Source organism: Taudactylus pleione, unplaced genomic scaffold (genome assembly GCF_031769625.1).
Source record: "Taudactylus pleione unplaced genomic scaffold, aTauple2 ptg001386l, whole genome shotgun sequence".
Lineage (NCBI taxonomy): Eukaryota > Metazoa > Chordata > Amphibia > Anura > Myobatrachidae > Taudactylus > Taudactylus pleione.
This window is the reverse complement of record NW_028285786.1, coordinates 12,178-38,427: the sequence shown is the minus strand read 5'-3', so window position 1 is coordinate 38,427 and position 26,250 is coordinate 12,178. Positions and strand designations below refer to the sequence as shown.

The window sequence follows — 26,250 nt, the reverse complement described above, 5'->3', positions numbered from 1 at the left end:
CAAAACAGACAATGGAAATTGATAACAAAGAGTCAGCTATCTTCCTTTCTTAGTGAATATTTTTCAGTTAGCTACTAAAAGACTTGTGCTCTTGTACAAAAGTTTTTTTTTCATCAGAACCAATTAGACCATATTTGATATCTGAGTCATTAATGTCTTCTTTCTTTAGCACCAGAACAATTTATCATGGAGCCAGGGACTCTCAACGTCTAGCTCCTCAAAATTATTTTTTCGTGCCAGTACTATACATCCATCAGGTAAAGTTGCTGTGTGGTGTAATTTAAGACTGCTATGCACAACCATTTTTACTCTCCTTCCTTCTAAAACTGATTCCTAGTAGCCCACTCCATCACATTCCATTGCTTTGGACTTCATTCAGAAAACTTCCTTTTCTTTCATGGAGTGTCAAACTAAACCATCCCTCCCTGGTGGTCTAGTGGCTAGGATTCGGCGCTCTCACCGCCGCGGCCCGGGTTCGATTCCCGGTCAGGGAAAGTGAGGTCCTCGGAATATTTTTGCCAAAAACACCAACCTTTCAAAGAAATGATGCACTTTCAGTTCAGCGCATCATTTCTAATACTTGAGCAACAGTGAGTTGTCAAAACAGACAATGGAAATTGATAACAAAGAGTCAGCTATCTTCCTTTCTTAGTGAATATTTTTCAGTTAGCTACTAAAAGACTTGTGCTCTTGTACAAAAGTATTTTTTTCATCAGAACCAATTAGACCATATTTGATATCTGAGTCATTAATGTCTTCTTTCTTTAGCACCAGAACAATTTATTATGGAGCCAGGGACTCTCAACGTCTAGCTCCTCAAAATAATTTTTTCGTGCCAGTACTATACATCCATCAGGTAAAGCTGCTGTGTGGTGTAATTTAAGACTGCTATGCACAACCATTTTTACTCTCCTTCATTCTAAAACTGATTCCTAGTAGCCCACTCCCTCACATTCCATTGCTTTGGACTTCATTCAGGAAACTTCCTTTTCTTTCATGGAGTGTCAAACAAAACCATCCCTCCCTGGTGGTCTAGTGGCTAGGATTCGGCGCTCTCACCGCCACGGCCCGGGTTTGATTCCCGGTCAGGGAAAGTGAGGTCCTCGGAATACTTTTGCCAAAAACACCAACCTTTCAAAGAAATGATGCACTTTCAGTTCAGCGCATCATTTCTAATACTTGAGCAACAGTGAGTTGTCAAAACAGACAATGGAAATTGATAACAAAGAGTCAGCTATCTTCCTTTCTTAGTGAATATTTTTCAGTTAGCTACTAAAAGACTTGTGCTCTTGTACAAAAGTATTTTTTTCATCAGAACCAATTAGACCATATTTGATATCTGAGTCATTAATGTCTTCTTTCTTTAGCACCAGAACAATTTATCATGGAGCCAGGGACTCTCAACGTCTAGCTCCTCAAAATAATTTTTTCGTGCCAGTACTATACATCCATCAGGTAAAGCTGCTGTGTGGTGTAATTTAAGACTGCTATGCACAACCATTTTTACTCTCCTTCCTTCTAAAACTGATTCCTAGTAGCCCACTCCCTCACATTCCATTGCTTTGGACTTGATTCAGGAAACTTCCTTTTCTTTCATGGAGTGTCAAACTAAACCGTCCCTCCCTGGTGGTCTAGTGGCTAGGATTCGGCGCTCTCACCGCCGCGGCCCGGGGTCGATTCCCGGTCAGGGAAAGTGAGGTCCTCGGAATGTTTTTGCCAAAAACACCAACCTTTCGAAGAAATGATGCACTTTCAGTTCAGCACATCATTTCTAATACTTGAGCAACAGTGAGTTGTCAAAACAGACAATGGAAATTGATAACAAAGAGTCAGCTATCTTCCTTTCTTAGTGAATATTTTTCAGTTAGCTACTAAAAGACTTGTGCTCTTGTACAAAAGTATTTTTTTCATCAGAACCAATTAGACCATATTTGATATCTGAGTCATTAATGTCTTCTTTCTTTAGCACCAGAACAATTTATCATGGAGCCAGGGACTCTCAACGTCTAGCTCCTCAAAATAATTTTTTCGTGCCAGTACTATACATCCATCAGGTAAAGCTGCTGTGTGGTGTAATTTAAGACTGCTATGCACAACCATTTTTACTCTCCTTCCTTCTAAAACTGATTCCTAGTAGCCCACTCCCTCACATTCCATTGCTTTGGACTTCATTCAGGAAACTTCCTTTTCTTTCATGGATTCCCGTTCAGGGAAAGTGAGGTCCTCGGAATATTTTTGCCAAAAACACCAACCTTTCAAAGAAATGATGCACTTTCAGTTCAGCGCATCATTTCTAATACTTGAGCAACAGTGAGATGTCAAAACAGACAATGGAAATTGATAACAAAGAGTCAGCTATCTTCCTTTCTTAGTGAATATTTTTCAGTTAGCTACTAAAAGACTTGTGCTCTTGTACAAAAGTATTTTTTTTGACATGGAGTGTCAAACTAAACCATCCCTCCCTGGTGGTCTACTGGCTAGGATTCAGCGCTCTCACCGCCGCGGCCCGGGTTCGATTCCCGGTCAGGGAAAGTGAGGTCCTTGGAATATTTTTGCTAAAAACACCAACCTTTCAAAGAAATGATGCACTTTCAGTTCAGCGCATCATTTCTAATACTTGAGCAACAGTGAGTTGTCAAAACAGACAATGGAAATTGATAACAAAGAGTCAGCTATCTTCCTTTCTTAGTGAATATTTTTCAGTTAGCTACTAAAAGACTTGTGCTCTTGTACAAAAGTATTTTTTTCATCAGAACCAATTAGACCATATTTGATATCTGAGTCATTAATGTCTTCTTTCTTTAGCACCAGAACAATTTATCATGGAGCCAGGGACTCTCAACGTCTAGCTCCTCAAAATTATTTTTTCGTGCCAGTACTATACATCCATCAGGTAAAGCTGCTGTGTGGTGTAATTTAAGACTGCTATGCACAACCATTTTTACTCTCCTTCCTTCTAAAACTGATTCCTAGTAGCCCACTCCATCACATTCCATTGCTTTGGACTTCATTCAGAAAACTTCCTTTTCTTTCATGGAGTGTCAAACTAAACCATCCCTCCCTGGTGGTCTAGTGGCTAGGATTCGGCGCTCTCACCGCCGCGGCCCGGGTTCGATTCCCGGTCAGGGAAAGTGAGGTCCTCGGAATATTTTTGCCAAAAACACCAACCTTTCAAAGAAATGATGCACTTTCAGTTCAGCGCATCATTTCTAATACTTGAGCAACAGTGAGTTGTCAAAACAGACAATGGAAATTGATAACAAAGAGTCAGCTATCTTCCTTTCTTAGTGAATATTTTTCAGTTAGCTACTAAAAGACTTGTGCTCTTGTACAAAAGTATTTTTTTCATCAGAACCAATTAGACCATATTTGATATCTGAGTCATTAATGTCTTCTTTCTTTAGCACCAGAACAATTTATCATGGAGCCAGGGACTCTCAACGTCTAGCTCCTCAAAATAATTTTTTCGTGCCAGTACTATACATCCATCAGGTAAAGCTGCTGTGTGGTGTAATTTAAGACTGCTATGCACAACCATTTTTACTCTCCTTCCTTCTAAAACTGATTCCTAGTAGCCCACTCCCTCACATTCCATTGCTTTGGACTTCATTCAGGAAACTTCCTTTTCTTTCATGGATTCCCGTTCAGGGAAAGTGAGGTCCTCGGAATATTTTTGCCAAAAACACCAACCTTTCAAAGAAATGATGCACTTTCAGTTCAGCGCATCATTTCTAATACTTGAGCAACAGTGAGATGTCAAAACAGACAATGGAAATTGATAACAAAGAGTCAGCTATCTTCCTTTCTTAGTGAATATTTTTCAGTTAGCTACTAAAAGACTTGTGCTCTTGTACAAAAGTATTTTTTTTGACATGGAGTGTCAAACTAAACCATCCCTCCCTGGTGGTCTACTGGCTAGGATTCAGCGCTCTCACCGCCGCGGCCCGGGTTCGATTCCCGGTCAGGGAAAGTGAGGTCCTTGGAATATTTTTGCTAAAAACACCAACCTTTCAAAGAAATGATGCACTTTCAGTTCAGCGCATCATTTCTAATACTTGAGCAACAGTGAGTTGTCAAAACAGACAATGGAAATTGATAACAAAGAGTCAGCTATCTTCCTTTCTTAGTGAATATTTTTCAGTTAGCTACTAAAAGACTTGTGCTCTTGTACAAAAGTATTTTTTTCATCAGAACCAATTAGACCATATTTGATATCTGAGTCATTAATGTCTTCTTTCTTTAGCACCAGAACAATTTATCATAGAGCCAGGGACTCTCAACGTCTAGCTCCTCAAAATAATTTTTTCGTGCCAGTACTATACATCCATCAGGTAAAGCTGCTGTGTGGTGTAATTTAAGACTGCTATGCACAACCATTTTTACTCTCCTTCATTCTAAAACTGATTCCTAGTAGCCCACTCCCTCACATTCCATTGCTTTGGACTTCATTCAGGAAACTTCCTTTTCTTTCATGGAGTGTCAAACTAAACCATCCCTCCCTGGTGGTCTAGTGGCTAGGATTCGGCGCTCTCACCGCCGTGGCCCGGGTTCGATTCCCGGTCAGGGAAAGTGAGGTCCTCGGAATATTTTTGCCAAAAACACCAACCTTTCAAAGAAATGATGCACTTTCAGTTCAGCGCATCATTTCTAATACTTGAGCAACAGTGAGTTGTCAAAACAGACAATGGAAATTGATAACAAAGAGTCAGCTATCTTCCTTTCTTAGTGAATATTTTTCAGTTGGCTACTAAAAGACTTGTGCTCTTGTACAAAAGTATTTTTTTCATCAGAACCAATTAGACCATATTTGATATCTGAGTCATTAATGTCTTCTTTCTTTAGCACCAGAACAATTTATCATGGAGCCAGGGACTCTCAACGTCTAGCTCCTCAAAATAATTTTTTCGTGCCAGTACTATACATCCATCAGGTAAAGCTGCTGTGTGGTGTAATTTAAGACTGCTATGCACAACCATTTTTACTCTCCTTCCTTCCAAAAATGATTCCTAGTAGCCCACTCCCTCACATTCCATTGCTTTGGACTTCATTCAGGAAACTTCCTTTTCTTTCATGGAGTGTCAAACAAAACCATCCCTCCCTGGTGGTCTATTGGCTAGGGTTCGGCGCTCTCACCGCCGCGGCCCGGGGTCGATTCCCGGTCAGGGAAGGTGAGGTCCTCGGAATGTTTTTGCCAAAAACACCAACCTTTCAAAGAAATGATGCACTTTCAGTTCAGCGCATCATTTCTAATACTTGAGCAACAGTGAGTTGTCAAAACAGACAATGGAAATTGATAACAAAGAGTCAGCTATCTTCCTTTCTTAGTGAATATTTTTCAGTTAGCTACTAAAAGACTGGTGCTCTTGTACAAAAGTATTTTTTTCATCAGAACCAATTAGACCATATTTGATATCTGAGTCATTAATGTCTTCTTTCTTTAGCACCAGAACAATTTATCATGGAGCCAGGGACTCTCAACGTCTAGCTCCTCAAAATAATTTTTTCGTGCCAGTACTATACATCCATCAGGTAAAGCTGCTGTGTGGTGTAATTTAAGACTGCTATGCACAACCATTTTTACTCTCCTTCCTTCTAAAACTGATTCCTAGTAGCCCACTCCCTCACATTCCATTGCTTTGGACTTCATTCAGGAAACTTCCTTTTCTTTCATGGATTCCCGTTCAGGGAAAGTGAGGTCCTCGGAATATTTTTGCCAAAAACACCAACCTTTCAAAGAAATGATGCACTTTCAGTTCAGCGCATCATTTCTAATACTTGAGCAACAGTGAGATGTCAAAACAGACAATGGAAATTGATAACAAAGAGTCAGCTATCTTCCTTTCTTAGTGAATATTTTTCAGTTAGCTACTAAAAGACTTGTGCTCTTGTACAAAAGTATTTTTTTCATCAGAACCAATTAGACCATATTTGATATCTGAGTCATTAATGTCTTCTTTCTTTAGCACCAGAACAATTTATCATGGAGCCAGGGACTCTCAACGTCTAGCTCCTCAAAATAATTTTTTCGTGCCAGTACTATACATCCATCAGGTAAAGCTGCTGTGTGGTGTAATTTAAGACTGCTATGCACAACCATTTTTACTCTCCTTCCTTCTAAAACTGATTCCTAGTAGCCCACTCCCTCACATTCCATTGCTTTGGACTTCATTCAGGAAACTTCCTTTTCTTTCATGGATTCCCGTTCAGGGAAAGTGAGGTCCTCGGAATATTTTTGCCAAAAACACCAACCTTTCAAAGAAATGATGCACTTTCAGTTCAGCGCATCATTTCTAATACTTGAGCAACAGTGAGATGTCAAAACAGACAATGGAAATTGATAACAAAGAGTCAGCTATCTTCCTTTCTTAGTGAATATTTTTCAGTTAGCTACTAAAAGACTTGTGCTCTTGTACAAAAGTATTTTTTTTGACATGGAGTGACAAACTAAACCATCCCTCCCTGGTGGTCTACTGGCTAGAATTCAGCGCTCTCACCGCCGCGGCCCGGGTTCGATTCCCGGTCAGGGAAAGTGAGGTCCTTGGAATATTTTTGCTAAAAACACCAACCTTTCAAAGAAATGATGCACTTTCAGTTCAGCGCATCATTTCTAATACTTGAGCAACAGTGAGTTGTCAAAACAGACAATGGAAATTGATAACAAAGAGTCAGCTATCTTCCTTTCTTAGTGAATATTTTTCAGTTAGCTACTAAAAGACTTGTGCTCTTGTACAAAAGTATTTTTTTCATCAGAACCAATTAGACCATATTTGATATCTGAGTCATTAATGTCTTCTTTCTTTAGCACCAGAACAATTTATCATGGAGCCAGGGACTCTCAACGTCTAGCTCCTCAAAATAATTTTTTCGTGCCAGTACTATACATCCATCAGGTAAAGCTGCTGTGTGGTGTAATTTAAGACTGCTATGCACAACCATTTTTACTCTCCTTCCTTCTAAAACTGATTCCTAGTAGCCCACTCCCTCACATTCCATTGCTTTGGACTTCATTCAGGAAACTTCCTTTTCTTTCATGGAGTGTCAAACAAAACCATCCCTCCCTGGTGGTCTAGTGGCTAGGATTCGGCGCTCTCACCGCCGCGGCCCGGGGTCGATTCCCGGTCAGGGAAAGTGAGGTCCTCGGAATATTTTTGCCAAAAACACCAACCTTTCAAAGAAATGATGCACTTTCAGTTCAGCGCATCATTTCTAATACTTGAGCAACAGTGAGATGTCAAAACAGACAATGGAAATTGATAACAAAGAGTCAGCTATCTTCCTTTCTTAGTGAATATTTTTCAGTTAGCTACTAAAAGACTTGTGCTCTTGTAAAAAAGTATTTTTTTTGACATGGAGTGTCAAACTAAACCATCCCTCCCTGGTGGTCTACTGGCTAGGATTCAGCGCTCTCACCGCCGCGGCCCGGGTTCGATTCCCGGTCAGGGAAAGTGAGGTCCTTGGAATATTTTTGCTAAAAACACCAACCTTTCAAAGAAATGATGCACTTTCAGTTCAGCGCATCATTTCTAATACTTGAGCAACAGTGAGTTGTCAAAACAGACAATGGAAATTGATAACAAAGAGTCAGCTATCTTCCTTTCTTAGTGAATATTTTTCAGTTAGCTACTAAAAGACTTGTGCTCTTGTACAAAAGTATTTTTTTCATCAGAACCAATTAGACCATATTTGATATCTGAGTCATTAATGTCTTCTTTCTTTAGCACCAGAACAATTTATCATGGAGCCAGGGACTCTCAACGTCTAGCTCCTCAAAATTATTTTTTCGTGCCAGTACTATACATCCATCAGGTAAAGCTGCTGTGTGGTGTAATTTAAGACTGCTATGCACAACCATTTTTACTCTCCTTCCTTCTAAAACTGATTCCTAGTAGCCCACTCCATCACATTCCATTGCTTTGGACTTCATTCAGAAAACTTCCTTTTCTTTCATGGAGTGTCAAACTAAACCATCCCTCCCTGGTGGTCTAGTGGCTAGCATTCGGCGCTCTCACCGCCGCGGCCCGGGTTCGATTCCCGGTCAGGGAAAGTGAGGTCCTCGGAATATTTTTGCCAAAAACACCAACCTTTCAAAGAAATGATGCACTTTCAGTTCAGCGCATCATTTCTAATACTTGAGCAACAGTGAGTTGTCAAAACAGACAATGGAAATTGATAACAAAGAGTCAGCTATCTTCCTTTCTTAGTGAATATTTTTCAGTTAGCTACTAAAAGACTTGTGCTCTTGTACAAAAGTATTTTTTTCATCAGAACCAATTAGACCATATTTGATATCTGAGTCATTAATGTCTTCTTTCTTTAGCACCAGAACAATTTATCATGGAGCCAGGGACTCTCAACGTCTAGCTCCTCAAAATAATTTTTTCGTGCCAGTACTATACATCCATCAGGTAAAGCTGCTGTGTGGTGTAATTTAAGACTGCTATGCACAACCATTTTTACTCTCCTTCCTTCTAAAACTGATTCCTAGTAGCCCACTCCCTCACATTCCATTGCTTTGGACTTCATTCAGGAAACTTCCTTTTCTTTCATGGATTCCCGTTCAGGGAAAGTGAGGTCCTCGGAATATTTTTGCCAAAACCACCAACCTTTCAAAGAAATGATGCACTTTCAGTTCAGCGCATCATTTCTAATACTTGAGCAACAGTGAGATGTCAAAACAGACAATGGAAATTGATAACAAAGAGTCAGCTATCTTCCTTTCTTAGTGAATATTTTTCAGTTAGCTACTAAAAGACTTGTGCTCTTGTACAAAAGTATTTTTTTCATCAGAACCAATTAGACCATATTTGATATCTGAGTCATTAATGTCTTCTTTCTTTAGCACCAGAACAATTTATCATGGAGCCAGGGACTCTCAACGTCTAGCTCCTCAAAATAATTTTTTCGTGCCAGTACTATACATCCATCAGGTAAAGCTGCTGTGTGGTGTAATTTAAGACTGCTATGCACAACCATTTTTACTCTCCTTCCTTCTAAAACTGATTCCTAGTAGCCCACTCCCTCACATTCCATTGCTTTGGACTTCATTCAGGAAACTTCCTTTTCTTTCATGGATTCCCGTTCAGGGAAAGTGAGGTCCTCGGAATATTTTTGCCAAAAACACCAACCTTTCAAAGAAATGATGCACTTTCAGTTCAGCGCATCATTTCTAATACTTGAGCAACAGTGAGATGTCAAAACAGACAATGGAAATTGATAACAAAGAGTCAGCTATCTTCCTTTCTTAGTGAATATTTTTCAGTTAGCTACTAAAAGACTTGTGCTCTTGTACAAAAGTATTTTTTTTGACATGGAGTGACAAACTAAACCATCCCTCCCTGGTGGTCTACTGGCTAGAATTCAGCGCTCTCACCGCCGCGGCCCGGGTTCGATTCCCGGTCAGGGAAAGTGAGGTCCTTGGAATATTTTTGCTAAAAACACCAACCTTTCAAAGAAATGATGCACTTTCAGTTCAGCGCATCATTTCTAATACTTGAGCAACAGTGAGTTGTCAAAACAGACAATGGAAATTGATAACAAAGAGTCAGCTATCTTCCTTTCTTAGTGAATATTTTTCAGTTAGCTACTAAAAGACTTGTGCTCTTGTACAAAAGTATTTTTTTCATCAGAACCAATTAGACCATATTTGATATCTGAGTCATTAATGTCTTCTTTCTTTAGCACCAGAACAATTTATCATGGAGCCAGGGACTCTCAACGTCTAGCTCCTCAAAATAATTTTTTCGTGCCAGTACTATACATCCATCAGGTAAAGCTGCTGTGTGGTGTAATTTAAGACTGCTATGCACAACCATTTTTACTCTCCTTCCTTCTAAAACTGATTCCTAGTAGCCCACTCCCTCACATTCCATTGCTTTGGACTTCATTCAGGAAACTTCCTTTTCTTTCATGGAGTGTCAAACAAAACCATCCCTCCCTGGTGGTCTAGTGGCTAGGATTCGGCGCTCTCACCGCCGCGGCCCGGGGTCGATTCCCGGTCAGGGAAAGTGAGGTCCTCGGAATATTTTTGCCAAAAACACCAACCTTTCAAAGAAATGATGCACTTTCAGTTCAGCGCATCATTTCTAATACTTGAGCAACAGTGAGATGTCAAAACAGACAATGGAAATTGATAACAAAGAGTCAGCTATCTTCCTTTCTTAGTGAATATTTTTCAGTTAGCTACTAAAAGACTTGTGCTCTTGTAAAAAAGTATTTTTTTTGACATGGAGTGTCAAACTAAACCATCCCTCCCTGGTGGTCTACTGGCTAGGATTCAGCGCTCTCACCGCCGCGGCCCGGGTTCGATTCCCGGTCAGGGAAAGTGAGGTCCTTGGAATATTTTTGCTAAAAACACCAACCTTTCAAAGAAATGATGCACTTTCAGTTCAGCGCATCATTTCTAATACTTGAGCAACAGTGAGTTGTCAAAACAGACAATGGAAATTGATAACAAAGAGTCAGCTATCTTCCTTTCTTAGTGAATATTTTTCAGTTAGCTACTAAAAGACTTGTGCTCTTGTACAAAAGTATTTTTTTCATCAGAACCAATTAGACCATATTTGATATCTGAGTCATTAATGTCTTCTTTCTTTAGCACCAGAACAATTTATCATGGAGCCAGGGACTCTCAACGTCTAGCTCCTCAAAATTATTTTTTCGTGCCAGTACTATACATCCATCAGGTAAAGCTGCTGTGTGGTGTAATTTAAGACTGCTATGCACAACCATTTTTACTCTCCTTCCTTCTAAAACTGATTCCTAGTAGCCCACTCCATCACATTCCATTGCTTTGGACTTCATTCAGAAAACTTCCTTTTCTTTCATGGAGTGTCAAACTAAACCATCCCTCCCTGGTGGTCTAGTGGCTAGCATTCGGCGCTCTCACCGCCGCGGCCCGGGTTCGATTCCCGGTCAGGGAAAGTGAGGTCCTCGGAATATTTTTGCCAAAAACACCAACCTTTCAAAGAAATGATGCACTTTCAGTTCAGCGCATCATTTCTAATACTTGAGCAACAGTGAGTTGTCAAAACAGACAATGGAAATTGATAACAAAGAGTCAGCTATCTTCCTTTCTTAGTGAATATTTTTCAGTTAGCTACTAAAAGACTTGTGCTCTTGTACAAAAGTATTTTTTTCATCAGAACCAATTAGACCATATTTGATATCTGAGTCATTAATGTCTTCTTTCTTTAGCACCAGAACAATTTATCATGGAGCCAGGGACTCTCAACGTCTAGCTCCTCAAAATAATTTTTTCGTGCCAGTACTATACATCCATCAGGTAAAGCTGCTGTGTGGTGTAATTTAAGACTGCTATGCACAACCATTTTTACTCTCCTTCCTTCTAAAACTGATTCCTAGTAGCCCACTCCCTCACATTCCATTGCTTTGGACTTCATTCAGGAAACTTCCTTTTCTTTCATGGATTCCCGTTCAGGGAAAGTGAGGTCCTCGGAATATTTTTGCCAAAACCACCAACCTTTCAAAGAAATGATGCACTTTCAGTTCAGCGCATCATTTCTAATACTTGAGCAACAGAGAGATGTCAAAACAGACAATGGAAATTGATAACAAAGAGTCAGCTATCTTCCTTTCTTAGTGAATATTTTTCAGTTAGCTACTAAAAGACTTGTGCTCTTGTACAAAAGTATTTTTTTCATCAGAACCAATTAGACCATATTTGATATCTGAGTCATTAATGTCTTCTTTCTTTAGCACCAGAACAATTTATCATGGAGCCAGGGACTCTCAACGTCTAGCTCCTCAAAATAATTTTTTCGTGCCAGTACTATACATCCATCAGGTAAAGCTGCTGTGTGGTGTAATTTAAGACTGCTATGCACAACCATTTTTACTCTCCTTCCTTCTAAAACTGATTCCTAGTAGCCCACTCCCTCACATTCCATTGCTTTGGACTTCATTCAGGAAACTTCCTTTTCTTTCATGGATTCCCGTTCAGGGAAAGTGAGGTCCTCGGAATATTTTTGCCAAAAACACCAACCTTTCAAAGAAATGATGCACTTTCAGTTCAGCGCATCATTTCTAATACTTGAGCAACAGTGAGATGTCAAAACAGACAATGGAAATTGATAACAAAGAGTCAGCTATCTTCCTTTCTTAGTGAATATTTTTCAGTTAGCTACTAAAAGACTTGTGCTCTTGTACAAAAGTATTTTTTTTGACATGGAGTGACAAACTAAACCATCCCTCCCTGGTGGTCTACTGGCTAGAATTCAGCGCTCTCACCGCCGCGGCCCGGGTTCGATTCCCGGTCAGGGAAAGTGAGGTCCTTGGAATATTTTTGCTAAAAACACCAACCTTTCAAAGAAATGATGCACTTTCAGTTCAGCGCATCATTTCTAATACTTGAGCAACAGTGAGTTGTCAAAACAGACAATGGAAATTGATAACAAAGAGTCAGCTATCTTCCTTTCTTAGTGAATATTTTTCAGTTAGCTACTAAAAGACTTGTGCTCTTGTACAAAAGTATTTTTTTCATCAGAACCAATTAGACCATATTTGATATCTGAGTCATTAATGTCTTCTTTCTTTAGCACCAGAACAATTTATCATGGAGCCAGGGACTCTCAACGTCTAGCTCCTCAAAATTATTTTTTCGTGCCAGTACTATACATCCATCAGGTAAAGCTGCTGTGTGGTGTAATTTAAGACTGCTATGCACAACCATTTTTACTCTCCTTCCTTCTAAAACTGATTCCTAGTAGCCCACTCCATCACATTCCATTGCTTTGGACTTCATTCAGAAAACTTCCTTTTCTTTCATGGAGTGTCAAACTAAACCATCCCTCCCTGGTGGTCTAGTGGCTAGGATTCGGCGCTCTCACCGCCGCGGCCCGGGTTCGATTCCCGGTCAGGGAAAGTGAGGTCCTCGGAATATTTTTGCCAAAAACACCAACCTTTCAAAGAAATGATGCACTTTCAGTTCAGCGCATCATTTCTAATACTTGAGCAACAGTGAGTTGTCAAAACAGACAATGGAAATTGATAACAAAGAGTCAGCTATCTTCCTTTCTTAGTGAATATTTTTCAGTTAGCTACTAAAAGACTTGTGCTCTTGTACAAAAGTATTTTTTTCATCAGAACCAATTAGACCATATTTGATATCTGAGTCATTAATGTCTTCTTTCTTTAGCACCAGAACAATTTATCATAGAGCCAGGGACTCTCAACGTCTAGCTCCTCAAAATAATTTTTTCGTGCCAGTACTATACATCCATCAGGTAAAGCTGCTGTGTGGTGTAATTTAAGACTGCTATGCACAACCATTTTTACTCTCCTTCCTTCTAAAACTGATTCCTAGTAGCCCACTCCATCACATTCCATTGCTTTGGACTTCATTCAGAAAACTTCCTTTTCTTTCATGGAGTGTCAAACTAAACCATCCCTCCCTGGTGGTCTAGTGGCTAGGATTCGGCGCTCTCACCGCCGCGGCCCGGGTTCGATTCCCGGTCAGGGAAAGTGAGGTCCTCGGAATATTTTTGCCAAAAACACCAACCTTTCAAAGAAATGATGCACTTTCAGTTCAGCGCATCATTTCTAATACTTGAGCAACAGTGAGTTGTCAAAACAGACAATGGAAATTGATAACAAAGAGTCAGCTATCTTCCTTTCTTAGTGAATATTTTTCAGTTAGCTACTAAAAGACTTGTGCTCTTGTACAAAAGTATTTTTTTCATCAGAACCAATTAGACCATATTTGATATCTGAGTCATTAATGTCTTCTTTCTTTAGCACCAGAACAATTTATCATGGAGCCAGGGACTCTCAACGTCTAGCTCCTCAAAATAATTTTTTCGTGCCAGTACTATACATCCATCAGGTAAAGCTGCTGTGTTGTGTAATTTAAGACTGCTATGCACAACCATTTTTACTCTCCTTCCTTCTAAAACTGATTCCTAGTAGCCCACTCCCTCACATTCCATTGCTTTGGACTTCATTCAGGAAACTTCCTTTTCTTTCATGGAGTGTCAAACAAAACCATCCCTCCCTGGTGGTCTAGTGGCTAGGATTCGGCGCTCTCACCGCCGCGGCCCGGGGTCGATTCCCGGTCAGGGAAAGTGAGGTCCTCGGAATGTTTTTGCCAAAAACACCAACCTTTCAAAGAAATGATGCACTTTCAGTTCAGCGCATCATTTCTAATACTTGAGCAACAGTGAGTTGTCAAAACAGACAATGGAAATTGATAACAAAGAGTCAGCTATCTTCCTTTCTTAGTGAATATTTTTCAGTTAGCTACTAAAAGACTTGTGCTCTTGTACAAAAGTATTTTTTTCATCAGAACCAATTAGACCATATTTGATATCTGAGTCATTAATGTCTTCTTTCTTTAGCACCAGAACAATTTATCATGGAGCCAGGGACTCTCAACGTCTAGCTCCTCAAAATAATTTTTTCGTGCCAGTACTATACATCCATCAGGTAAAGCTGCTGTGTGGTGTAATTTAAGACTGCTATGCACAACCATTTTTACTCTCCTTCCTTCTAAAACTGATTCCTAGTAGCCCACTCCCTCACATTCCATTGCTTTGGACTTCATTCAGGAAACTTCCTTTTCTTTCATGGAGTATCAAACTAAACCATCCCTCCCTGGTGGTCTAGAGGCTAGGATTCGGCGCTCTCACCGCCGCGGCCCGGGTTCGATTCCCGGTCAGTGAAAGTGAGGTCCTCGGAATGTTTTTGCCAAAAACACCAACCTTTCAAAGAAATGATGCACTTTCAGTTCAGCGCATCATTTCTAATACTTGAGCAACAGTGAGATGTCAAAACAGACAATGGAAATTGATAACAAAGAGTCAGCTATCTTCCTTTCTTAGTGAATATTTTTCAGTTACCTACTAAAAGACTTGTGCTCTTGTACAAAAGTATTTTTTTCATCAGAACCAATTAGACCATATTTGATATCTGAATCATTAATGTCTTCTTTCTTTAGCACGAGAACAATTTATCATGGAGCCAGGGACACTCAACGTCTAGCTCCTCAAAATAATTTTTTTGTGCCAGTACTATACATCCATCAGGTAAAGCTGCTGTGTGGTGTAATTTAAGACTGCTATGCACAACCATTTTTACTCTCCTTCCTTCTAAAACTGATTCCTAGTAGCCCACTCCCTCACATTCCATTGCTTTGGACTTCATTCAGGAAACTTCCTTTTCTTTCATGGAGTGTCAAACTAAACCATCCCTCCCTGGTGGTATAGTGGCTAGGATTCGGCGCTCTCACCGCCGTGGCCTGGGTTCGATTCCCGTTCAGGGAAAGTGAGGTCCTCGGAATATTTTTGCCAAAAACACCAACCTTTCAAAGAAATGATGCACTTTCAGTTCAGCGCATCATTTCTAATACTTGAGCAACAGTGAGATGTCAAAACAGACAATGGAAATTGATAACAAAGAGTCAGCTATCTTCCTTTCTTAGTGAATATTTTTCAGTTAGCTACTAAAAGACTTGTGCTCTTGTACAAAAGTATTTTTTTTGACATGGAGTGACAAACTAAACCATCCCTCCCTGGTGGTCTACTGGCTAGAATTCAGCGCTCTCACCGCCGCGGCCCGGGTTCGATTCCCGGTCAGGGAAAGTGAGGTCCTTGGAATATTTTTGCTAAAAACACCAACCTTTCAAAGAAATGATGCACTTTCAGTTCAGCGCATCATTTCTAATACTTGAGCAACAGTGAGTTGTCAAAACAGACAATGGAAATTGATAACAAAGAGTCAGCTATCTTCCTTTCTTAGTGAATATTTTTCAGTTAGCTACTAAAAGACTTGTGCTCTTGTACAAAAGTATTTTTTTCATCAGAACCAATTAGACCATATTTGATATCTGAGTCATTAATGTCTTCTTTCTTTAGCACCAGAACAATTTATCATGGAGCCAGGGACTCTCAACGTCTAGCTCCTCAAAATTATTTTTTCGTGCCAGTACTATACATCCATCAGGTAAAGCTGCTGTGTGGTGTAATTTAAGACTGCTATGCACAACCATTTTTACTCTCCTTCCTTCTAAAACTGATTCCTAGTAGCCCACTCCATCACATTCCATTGCTTTGGACTTCATTCAGAAAACTTCCTTTTCTTTCATGGAGTGTCAAACTAAACCATCCCTCCCTGGTGGTCTAGTGGCTAGGATTCGGCGCTCTCACCGCCGCGGCCCGGGTTCGATTCCCGGTCAGGGAAAGTGAGGTCCTCGGAATATTTTTGCCAAAAACACCAACCTTTCAAAGAAATGATGCACTTTCAGTTCAGCGCATCATTTCTAATACTTGAGCAACAGTGAGTTGTCAAAACAGACAATGGAAATTGATAACAAAGAGTCAGCTATCTTCCTTTCTTAGTGAATATTTTTCAGTTAGCTACTAAAAGACTTGTGCTCTTGTACAAAAGTATTTTTTTCATCAGAACCAATTAGACCATATTTGATATCTGAGTCATTAATGTCTTCTTTCTTTAGCACCAGAACAATTTATCATGGAGCCAGGGACTCTCAACGTCTAGCTCCTCAAAATAATTTTTTCGCGCCAGTACTATACATCCATCAGGTAAAGCTGCTGTGTTGTGTAATTTAAGACTGCTATGCACAACCATTTTTACTCTCCTTCCTTCTAAAACTGATTCCTAGTAGCCCACTCCCTCACATTCCATTGCTTTGGACTTCATTCAGGAAACTTCCTTTTCTTTCATGGAGTGTCAAACAAAACCATCCCTCCCTGGTGGTCTAGTGGCTAGGATTCGGCGCTCTCACCGCCGCGGCCCGGGGTCGATTCCCGGTCAGGGAAAGTGAGGTCCTCGGAATGTTTTTGCCAAAAACACCAACCTTTCAAAGAAATGATGCACTTTCAGTTCAGCGCATCATTTCTAATACTTGAGCAACAGTGAGTTGTCAAAACAGACAATGGAAATTGATAACAAAGAGTCAGCTATCTTCCTTTCTTAGTGAATATTTTTCAGTTAGCTACTAAAAGACTTGTGCTCTTGTACAAAAGTATTTTTTTCATCAGAACCAATTAGACCATATTTGATATCTGAGTCATTAATGTCTTCTTTCTTTAGCACCAGAACAATTTGTCATGGAGCCAGGGACTCTCAACGTCTAGCTCCTCAAAATAATTTTTTCGTGCCAGTACTATACATCCATCAGGTAAAGCTGCTGTGTGGTGTAATTTAAGACTGCTATGCACAACCATTTTTACTCTCCTTCCTTCTAAAACTGATTCCTAGTAGCCCACTCCCTCACATTCCATTGCTTTGGACTTCATTCAGGAAATTTCCTTTTCTTTCATGGAGTGTCAAACAAAACCATCCCTCCCTGGTGGTCTAGTGGCTAGGATTCGGCGCTCTCACCGCCGCGGCCAGGGGTCGATTCCCGGTCAGGGAAAGTGAGGTCCTCGGAATATTTTTGCCAAAAACACCAACCTTTCAAAGAAATGATGCACTTTCAGTTCAGCGCATCATTTCTAATAGTTGAGCAACAGTGAGTTGTCAAAACAGACAATGGAAATTGATAACAAAGAGTCAGCTATCTTCCTTTCTTAGTGAATATTTTTCAGTTAGCTACTAAAAGACTTGTGCTCTTGTACAAAAGTATTTTTTTCATCAGAACCAATTAGACCATATTTGATATCTGAGTCATTAATGTCTTCTTTCTTTAGCACCAGAACAATTTATCATGGAGCCAGGGACTCTCAACGTCTAGCTCCTCAAAATAATTTTTTCGTGCCAGTACTATACATCCATCAGGTAAAGCTGCTGTGTGGTGTAATTTAAGACTGCTATGCACAACCATTTTTACTCTCCTTCCTTCTAAAACTGATTCCTAGTAGCCCACTCCCTCACATTCCATTGCTTTGGACTTCAGTCAGGAAACTTCCTTTTCTTTCATGGATTCCCGTTCAGGGAAAGTGAGGTCCTCGGAATGTTTTTGCCAAAAACACCAACCTTTCAAAGAAATTATGCACTTTCAGTTCAGCGCATCATTTCTAATACTTGAGCAACAGTGAGATGTCAAAACAGACAATGGAAATTGATAACAAAGAGTCAGCTATCTTCCTTTCTTAGTGAATATTTTTCAGTTACCTACTAAAAGACTTGTGCTCTTGTACAAAAGTATTTTTTTCATCAGAACCAATTAGACCATATTTGATATCTGAATCATTAATGTCTTCTTTCTTTAGCACGAGAACAATTTATCATGGAGCCAGGGACACTCAACGTCTAGCTCCTCAAAATAATTTTTTTGTGCCAGTACTATACATCCATCAGGTAAAGCTGCTGTGTGGTGTAATTTAAGACTGCTATGCACAACCATTTTTACTCTCCTTCCTTCTAAAACTGATTCCTAGTAGCCCACTCCCTCACATTCCATTGCTTTGGACTTCATTCAGGAAACTTCCTTTTCTTTCATGGAGTGTCAAACTAAACCATCCCTCCCTGGTGGTATAGTGGCTAGGATTCGGCGCTCTCAACGCCGTGGCCTGGGTTCGATTCCCGGTCAGGGAAAGTGAGGTCCTCTGAATATTTTTGCCAAAAACACCAACCTTTCAAAGAAATGATGCACTTTCAGTTCAGCGCATCATTTCTAATACTTGAGCAACAGTGAGTTGTCAAAACAGACAATGGAAATTGATAACAAAGAGTCAGCTATCTTCCTTTCTTAGTGAATATTTTTCAGTTAGCTACTAAAAGACTTGTGCTCTTGTACAAAAGTATTTTTTTCATCAGAACCAATTAGACCATATTTGATATCTGAGTCATTAATGTCTTCTTTCTTTAGCACCAGAACAATTTATCATGGAGCCAGGGACTCTCAACGTCTAGCTCCTCAAAATAATTTTTTCGTGCCAGTACTATACATCCATCAGGTAAAGCTGCTGTGTGGTGTAATTTAAGACTGCTATGCACAACCATTTTTACTCTCCTTCATTCTAAAACTGATTCCTAGTAGCCCACTCCCTCACATTCCATTGCTTTGGACTTCATTCAGGAAACTTCCTTTTCTTTCATGTATTCCCGTTCAGGGAAAGTGAGGTCCTCGGAATATTTTTGCCAAAAACACCAACCTTTCAAAGAAATGATGCACTTTCAGTTCAGCGCATCATTTCTAATACTTGAGCAACAGTGAGATGTCAAAACAGACAATGGAAATTGATAACAAAGAGTCAGCTATCTTCCTTTCTTAGTGAATATTTTTCAGTTAGCTACTAAAAGACTTGTGCTCTTGTACAAAAGTATTTTTTTTGACATGGAGTGTCAAACTAAACCATCCCTCCCTGGTGGTCTACTGGCTAGGATTCAGCGCTCTCACCGCCGCGGCCCGGGTTCGATTCCCGGTCAGGGAAAGTGAGGTCCTTGGAATATTTTTGCTAAAAACACCAACCTTTCAAAGAAATGATGCACTTTCAGTTCAGCGCATCATTTCTAATACTTGAGCAACAGTGAGTTGTCAAAACAGACAATGGAAATTGATAACAAAGAGTCAGCTATCTTCCTTTCTTAGTGAATATTTTTCAGTTAGCTACTAAAAGACTTGTGCTCTTGTACAAAAGTATTTTTTTCATCAGAACCAATTAGACCATATTTGATATCTGAGTCATTAATGTCTTCTTTCTTTAGCACCAGAACAATTTATCATGGAGCCAGGGACTCTCAACGTCTAGCTCCTCAAAATTATTTTTTCGTGCCAGTACTATACATCCATCAGGTAAAGCTGCTGTGTGGTGTAATTTAAGACTGCTATGCACAACCATTTTTACTCTCCTTCCTTCTAAAACTGATTCCTAGTAGCCCACTCCATCACATTCCATTGCTTTGGACTTCATTCAGAAAACTTCCTTTTCTTTCATGGAGTGTCAAACTAAACCATCCCTCCCTGGTGGTCTAGTGGCTAGGATTCGGCGCTCTCACCGCCGCGGCCCGGGTTCGATTCCCGGTCAGGGAAAGTGAGGTCCTCGGAATATTTTTGCCAAAAACACCAACCTTTCAAAGAAATGATGCACTTTCAGTTCAGCGCATCATTTCTAATACTTGAGCAACAGTGAGTTGTCAAAACAGACAATGGAAATTGATAACAAAGAGTCAGCTATCTTCCTTTCTTAGTGAATATTTTTCAGTTAGCTACTAAAAGACTTGTGCTCTTGTACAAAAGTATTTTTTTCATCAGAACCAATTAGACCATATTTGATATCTGAGTCATTAATGTCTTCTTTCTTTAGCACCAGAACAATTTATCATAGAGCCAGGGACTCTCAACGTCTAGCTCCTCAAAATAATTTTTTCGTGCCAGTACTATACATCCATCAGGTAAAGCTGCTGTGTGGTGTAATTTAAGACTGCTATGCACAACCATTTTTACTCTCCTTCCTTCTAAAACTGATTCCTAGTAGCCCACTCCATCACATTCCATTGCTTTGGACTTCATTCAGAAAACTTCCTTTTCTTTCATGGAGTGTCAAACTAAACCATCCCTCCCTGGTGGTCTAGTGGCTAGGATTCGGCGCTCTCACCGCCGCGGCCCGGGTTCGATTCCCGGTCAGGGAAAGTGAGGTCCTCGGAATATTTTTGCCAAAAACACCAACCTTTCAAAGAAATGATGCACTTTCAGTTCAGCGCATCATTTCTAATACTTGAGCAACAGTGAGTTGTCAAAACAGACAATGGAAATTGATAACAAAGAGTCAGCTATCTTCCTTTCTTAGTGAATATTTTTCAGTTAGCTACTAAAAGACTTGTGCTCTTGTACAAAAGTATTTTTTTCATCAGAACCAATTAGACCATATTTGATATCTGAGTCATTAATGTCTTCTTTCTTTAGCACCAGAACAATTTATCATGGAGCCAGGGACTCTCAACGTCTAGCTCCTCAAAATAATTTTTTCGTGCCAGTACTATACATCCATCAGGTAAAGCTGCTGTGTTGTGTAATTTAAGACTGCTATGCACAACCATTTTTACTCTCCTTCCTTCTAAAACTGATTCCTAGTAGCCCACTCCCTCACATTCCATTGCTTTGGACTTCATTCAGGAAACTTCCTTTTCTTTCATGGAGTGTCAAACAAAACCATCCCTCCCTGGTGGTCTAGTGGCTAGGATTCGGCGCTCTCACCGCCGCGGCCCGGGGTCGATTCCCGGTCAGGGAAAGTGAGGTCCTCGGAATGTTTTTGCCAAAAACACCAACCTTTCAAAGAAATGATGCACTTTCAGTTCAGCGCATCATTTCTAATACTTGAGCAACAGTGAGTTGTCAAAACAGACAATGGAAATTGATAACAAAGAGTCAGCTATCTTCCTTTCTTAGTGAATATTTTTCAGTTAGCTACTAAAAGACTTGTGCTCTTGTACAAAAGTATTTTTTTCATCAGAACCAATTAGACCATATTTGATATCTGAGTCATTAATGTCTTCTTTCTTTAGCACCAGAACAATTTATCATGGAGCCAGGGACTCTCAACGTCTAGCTCCTCAAAATAATTTTTTCGTGCCAGTACTATACATCCATCAGGTAAAGCTGCTGTGTGGTGTAATTTAAGACTGCTATGCACAACCATTTTTACTCTCCTTCCTTCTAAAACTGATTCCTAGTAGCCCACTCCCTCACATTCCATTGCTTTGGACTTCATTCAGGAAACTTCCTTTTCTTTCATGGAGTGTCAAACTAAACCATCCCTCCCTGGTGGTCTAGTGGCTAGGATTCGGCGCTCTCACCGCCGCGGCCCGGGTTCGATTCCCGGTCAGGGAAAGTGAGGTCCTCTGAATGTTTTTGCCAAAAACACCAACCTTTCAAAGAAATGATGCACTTTCAGTTCAGCGCATCACTTCTAATACTTGAGCAACAGTGAGTTGTCAAAACAGACAATGGAAATTGATAACAAAGAGTCAGCTATCTTCCTTTCTTAGTGAATATTTTTCAGTTAGCTACTAAAAGACTTGTGCTCTTGTACAAAAGTATTTTTTTCATCAGAACCAATTAGACCATATTTGATATCTGAGTCATTAATGTCTTCTTTCTTTAGCACCAGAACAATTTGTCATGGAGCCAGGGACTCTCAACGTCTAGCTCCTCAAAATAATTTTTTCGTGCCAGTACTATACATCCATCAGGTAAAGCTGCTGTGTGGTGTAATTTAAGACTGCTATGCACAACCATTTTTACTCTCCTTCCTTCTAAAACTGATTCCTAGTAGCCCACTCCCTCACATTCCATTGCTTTGGACTTCATTCAGGAAATTTCCTTTTCTTTCATGGAGTGTCAAACAAAACCATCCCTCCCTGGTGGTCTAGTGGCTAGGATTCGGCGCTCTCACCGCCGCGGCCCGGGGTCGATTCCCGGTCAGGGAAAGTGAGGTCCTCGGAATATTTTTGCCAAAAACACCAACCTTTCAAAGAAATGATGCACTTTCAGTTCAGCGCATCATTTCTAATAGTTGAACAACAGTGAGTTGTCAAAACAGACAATGGAAATTGATAACAAAGAGTCAGCTATCTTCCTTTCTTAGTGAATATTTTTCAGTTAGCTACTAAAAGACTTGTGCTCTTGTACAAAAGTATTTTTTTCATCAGAACCAATTAGACCATATTTGATATCTGAGTCATTAATGTCTTCTTTCTTTAGCACCAGAACAATTTATCATGGAGCCAGGGACTCTCAACGTCTAGCTCCTCAAAATAATTTTTTCGTGCCAGTACTATACATCCATCAGGTAAAGCTGCTGTGTGGTGTAATTTAAGACTGCTATGCACAACCATTTTTACTCTCCTTCCTTCTAAAACTGATTCCTAGTAGCCCACTCCCTCACATTCCATTGCTTTGGACTTCATTCAGGAAACTTCCTTTTCTTTCATGGATTCCCGTTCAGGGAAAGTGAGGTCCTCGGAATATTTTTGCCAAAAACACCAACCTTTCAAAGAAATGATGCACTTTCAGTTCAGCGCATCACTTCTAATACTTGAGCAACAGTGAGTTGTCAAAACAGACAATGGAAATTGATAACAAAGAGTCAGCTATCTTCCTTTCTTAGTGAATATTTTTCAGTTAGCTACTAAAAGACTTGTGCTCTTGTACAAAAGTATTTTTTTCATCAGAACCAATTAGACCATATTTGATATCTGAGTCATTAATGTCTTCTTTCTTTAGCACCAGAACAATTTATCATGGAGCCAGGGACTCTCAACGTCTAGCTCCTCAAAATAATTTTTTCGTGCCAGTACTATACATCCATCAGGTAAAGCTGCTGTGTGGTGTAATTTAAGACTGCTATGCACAACCATTTTTACTCTCCTTCCTTCTAAAACTGATTCCTAGTAGCCCACTCCCTCACATTCCATTGCTTTGGACTTCATTCAGGAAACTTCCTTTTCTTTCATGGAGTGTCAAACTAAACCATCCCTCCCTGGTGGTCTAGTGGCTAGGATTCGGCGCTCTCACCGCCGCGGCCAGGGTTCGATTCCCGGTCAGGGAAAGTGAGGTCCTCTGAATGTTTTTGCCAAAAACACCAACCTTTCAAAGAAATGATGCACTTTCAGTTCAGCGCATCACTTCTAATACTTGAGCAACAGTGAGTTGTCAAAACAGACAATGGAAATTGATAACAAAGAGTCAGCTATCTTCCTTTCTTAGTGAATATTTTTCAGTTAGCTACTAAAAGACTTGTGCTCTTGTACAAAAGTATTTTTTTCATCAGAACCAATTAGACCATATTTGATATCTGAGTCATTAATGTCTTCTTTCTTTAGCACCAGAACAATTTGTCATGGAGCCAGGGACTCTCAACGTCTAGCTCCTCAAAATAATTTTTTCGTGCCAGTACTATACATTCATCAGGTAAAGCTGCTGTGTGGTGTAATTTAAGACTGCTATGCACAACCATTTTTACTCTCCTTCCTTCTAAAACTGATTCCTAGTAGCCCACTCCCTCACATTCCATTGCTTTGGACTTCATTCAGGAAATTTCCTTTTCTTTCATGGAGTGTCAAACAAAACCATCCCTCCCTGGTGGTCTAGTGGCTAGGATTCGGCGCTCTCACCGCCGCGGCCCGGGGTCGATTCCCGGTCAGGGAAAGTGAGGTCCTCGGAATATTTTTGCCAAAAACACCAACCTTTCAAAGAAATGATGCACTTTCAGTTCAGCGCATCATTTCTAATAGTTGAACAACAGTGAGTTGTCAAAACAGACAATGGAAATTGATAACAAAGAGTCAGCTATCTTCCTTTCTTAGTGAATATTTTTCAGTTAGCTACTAAAAGACTTGTGCTCTTGTACAAAAGTATTTTTTTCATCAGAACCAATTAGACCATATTTGATATCTGAGTCATTAATGTCTTCTTTCTTTAGCACCAGAACAATTTATCATGGAGCCAGGGACTCTCAACGTCTAGCTCCTCAAAATAATTTTTTCGTGCCAGTACTATACATCCATCAGGTAAAGCTGCTGTGTGGTGTAATTTAAGACTGCTATGCACAACCATTTTTACTCTCCTTCCTTCTAAAACTGATTCCTAGTAGCCCACTCCCTCACATTCCATTGCTTTGGACTTCATTCAGGAAACTTCCTTTTCTTTCATGGATTCCCGTTCAGGGAAAGTGAGGTCCTCGGAATATTTTTGCCAAAAACACCAACCTTTCAAAGAAATGATGCACTTTCAGTTCAGCGCATCACTTCTAATACTTGAGCAACAGTGAGTTGTCAAAACAGACAATGGAAATTGATAACAAAGAGTCAGCTATCTTCCTTTCTTAGTGAATATTTTTCAGTTAGCTACTAAAAGACTTGTGCTCTTGTACAAAAGTATTTTTTTCATCAGAACCAATTAGACCATATTTGATATCTGAGTCATTAATGTCTTCTTTCTTTAGCACCAGAACAATTTATCATGGAGCCAGGGACTCTCAACGTCTAGCTCCTCAAAATAATTTTTTCGTGCCAGTACTATACATCCATCAGGTAAAGCTGCTGTGTGGTGTAATTTAAGACTGCTATGCACAACCATTTTTACTCTCCTTCCTTCTAAAACTGATTCCTAGTAGCGCACTCCCTCACATTCCATTGCTTTGGACTTCATTCAGGAAACTTCCTTTTCTTTCATGGAGTGTCAAACTAAACCATCCCTCCCTGGTGGTCTAGTGGCTAGGATTCGGCGCTCTCACCGCCGCGGCCCGGGGTCGATTCCCGGTCAGGGAAAGTGAGGTCCTCGGAATATTTTTGCCAAAAACACCAACCTTTCAAAGAAATGATGCACTTTCAGTTCAGCGCATCATTTCTAATAGTTGAGCAACAGTGAGTTGTCAAAACAGACAATGGAAATTGATAACAAAGAGTCAGCTATCTTCCTTTCTTAGTGAATATTTTTCAGTTAGCTACTAAAAGACTTGTGCTCTTGTACAAAAGTATTTTTTTCATCAGAACCAATTAGACCATATTTGATATCTGAGTCATTAATGTCTTCTTTCTTTAGCACCAGAACAATTTATCATGGAGCCAGGGACTCTCAACGTCTAGCTCCTCAAAATAATTTTTTCGTGCCAGTATTATACATCCATCAGGTAAAGCTGCTGTGTGGTGTAATTTAAGACTGCTATGCACAACCATTTTTACTCTCCTTCCTTCTAAAACTGATTCCTAGTAGCCCACTCCCTCACATTCCATTGCTTTGGACTTCATTCAGGAAACTTCCTTTTCTTTCATGGATTCCCGTTCAGGGAAAGTGAGGTCCTCGGAATATTTTTGCCAAAAACACCAACCTTTCAAAGAAATGATGCACTTTCAGTTCAGCGCATCACTTCTAATACTTGAGCAACAGTGAGTTGTCAAAACAGACAATGGAAATTGATAACAAAGAGTCAGCTATCTTCCTTTCTTAGTGAATATTTTTCAGTTAGCTACTAAAAGACTTGTGCTCTTGTACAAAAGTATTTTTTTCATCAGAACCAATTAGACCATATTTGATATCTGAGTCATTAATGTCTTCTTTCTTTAGCACCAGAACAATTTATCATGGAGCCAGGGACTCTCAACGTCTAGCTCCTCAAAATAATTTTTTAGTGCCAGTACTATACATCCATCAGGTAAAGCTGCTGTGTGGTGTAATTTAAGACTGCTATGCACAACCATTTTTACTCTCCTTCCTTCTAAAACTGATTCCTAGTAGCCCACTCCCTCACATTCCATTGCTTTGGACTTCATTCAGGAAACTTCCTTTTCTTTCATGGAGTGTCAAACAAAACCATCCCTCCCTGGTGGTCTAGT

General features: G+C 39.9%; 11 non-coding genes across 11 annotated transcripts; all 11 read left to right on the top strand.

Moving 5' to 3' along the window:
* The first annotated feature begins 422 nt into the window (after positions 1–422).
* Positions 423–494, top strand: TRNAE-CUC (transfer RNA glutamic acid (anticodon CUC)). The gene has a single exon. It is a non-coding gene; the product is annotated as a tRNA-Glu (tRNA).
* Positions 495–3,058: 2,564 nt separating this feature from the next.
* Positions 3,059–3,130, top strand: TRNAE-CUC (transfer RNA glutamic acid (anticodon CUC)). The gene has a single exon. It is a non-coding gene; the product is annotated as a tRNA-Glu (tRNA).
* A 1,366-nt stretch (positions 3,131–4,496) lies between these two features.
* On the top strand, positions 4,497–4,568 carry TRNAE-CUC (transfer RNA glutamic acid (anticodon CUC)). The gene has a single exon. It is a non-coding gene; the product is annotated as a tRNA-Glu (tRNA).
* An 8,239-nt stretch (positions 4,569–12,807) lies between these two features.
* Positions 12,808–12,879, top strand: TRNAE-CUC (transfer RNA glutamic acid (anticodon CUC)). Its single transcript has one exon. It is a non-coding gene; the product is annotated as a tRNA-Glu (tRNA).
* A 527-nt stretch (positions 12,880–13,406) lies between these two features.
* TRNAE-CUC (transfer RNA glutamic acid (anticodon CUC)) lies at positions 13,407–13,478 on the top strand. Its single transcript has one exon. It is a non-coding gene; the product is annotated as a tRNA-Glu (tRNA).
* Positions 13,479–16,119: 2,641 nt separating this feature from the next.
* On the top strand, positions 16,120–16,191 carry TRNAE-CUC (transfer RNA glutamic acid (anticodon CUC)). Its single transcript has one exon. It is a non-coding gene; the product is annotated as a tRNA-Glu (tRNA).
* A 2,247-nt stretch (positions 16,192–18,438) lies between these two features.
* Positions 18,439–18,510, top strand: TRNAE-CUC (transfer RNA glutamic acid (anticodon CUC)). The gene has a single exon. It is a non-coding gene; the product is annotated as a tRNA-Glu (tRNA).
* Positions 18,511–19,876: 1,366 nt separating this feature from the next.
* TRNAE-CUC (transfer RNA glutamic acid (anticodon CUC)) lies at positions 19,877–19,948 on the top strand. Its single transcript has one exon. It is a non-coding gene; the product is annotated as a tRNA-Glu (tRNA).
* A 527-nt stretch (positions 19,949–20,475) lies between these two features.
* TRNAE-CUC (transfer RNA glutamic acid (anticodon CUC)) lies at positions 20,476–20,547 on the top strand. Its single transcript has one exon. It is a non-coding gene; the product is annotated as a tRNA-Glu (tRNA).
* Positions 20,548–21,673: 1,126 nt separating this feature from the next.
* Positions 21,674–21,745, top strand: TRNAE-CUC (transfer RNA glutamic acid (anticodon CUC)). Its single transcript has one exon. It is a non-coding gene; the product is annotated as a tRNA-Glu (tRNA).
* Positions 21,746–23,393: 1,648 nt separating this feature from the next.
* TRNAE-CUC (transfer RNA glutamic acid (anticodon CUC)) lies at positions 23,394–23,465 on the top strand. The gene has a single exon. It is a non-coding gene; the product is annotated as a tRNA-Glu (tRNA).
* The last annotated feature ends 2,785 nt before the right edge of the window (positions 23,466–26,250 follow it).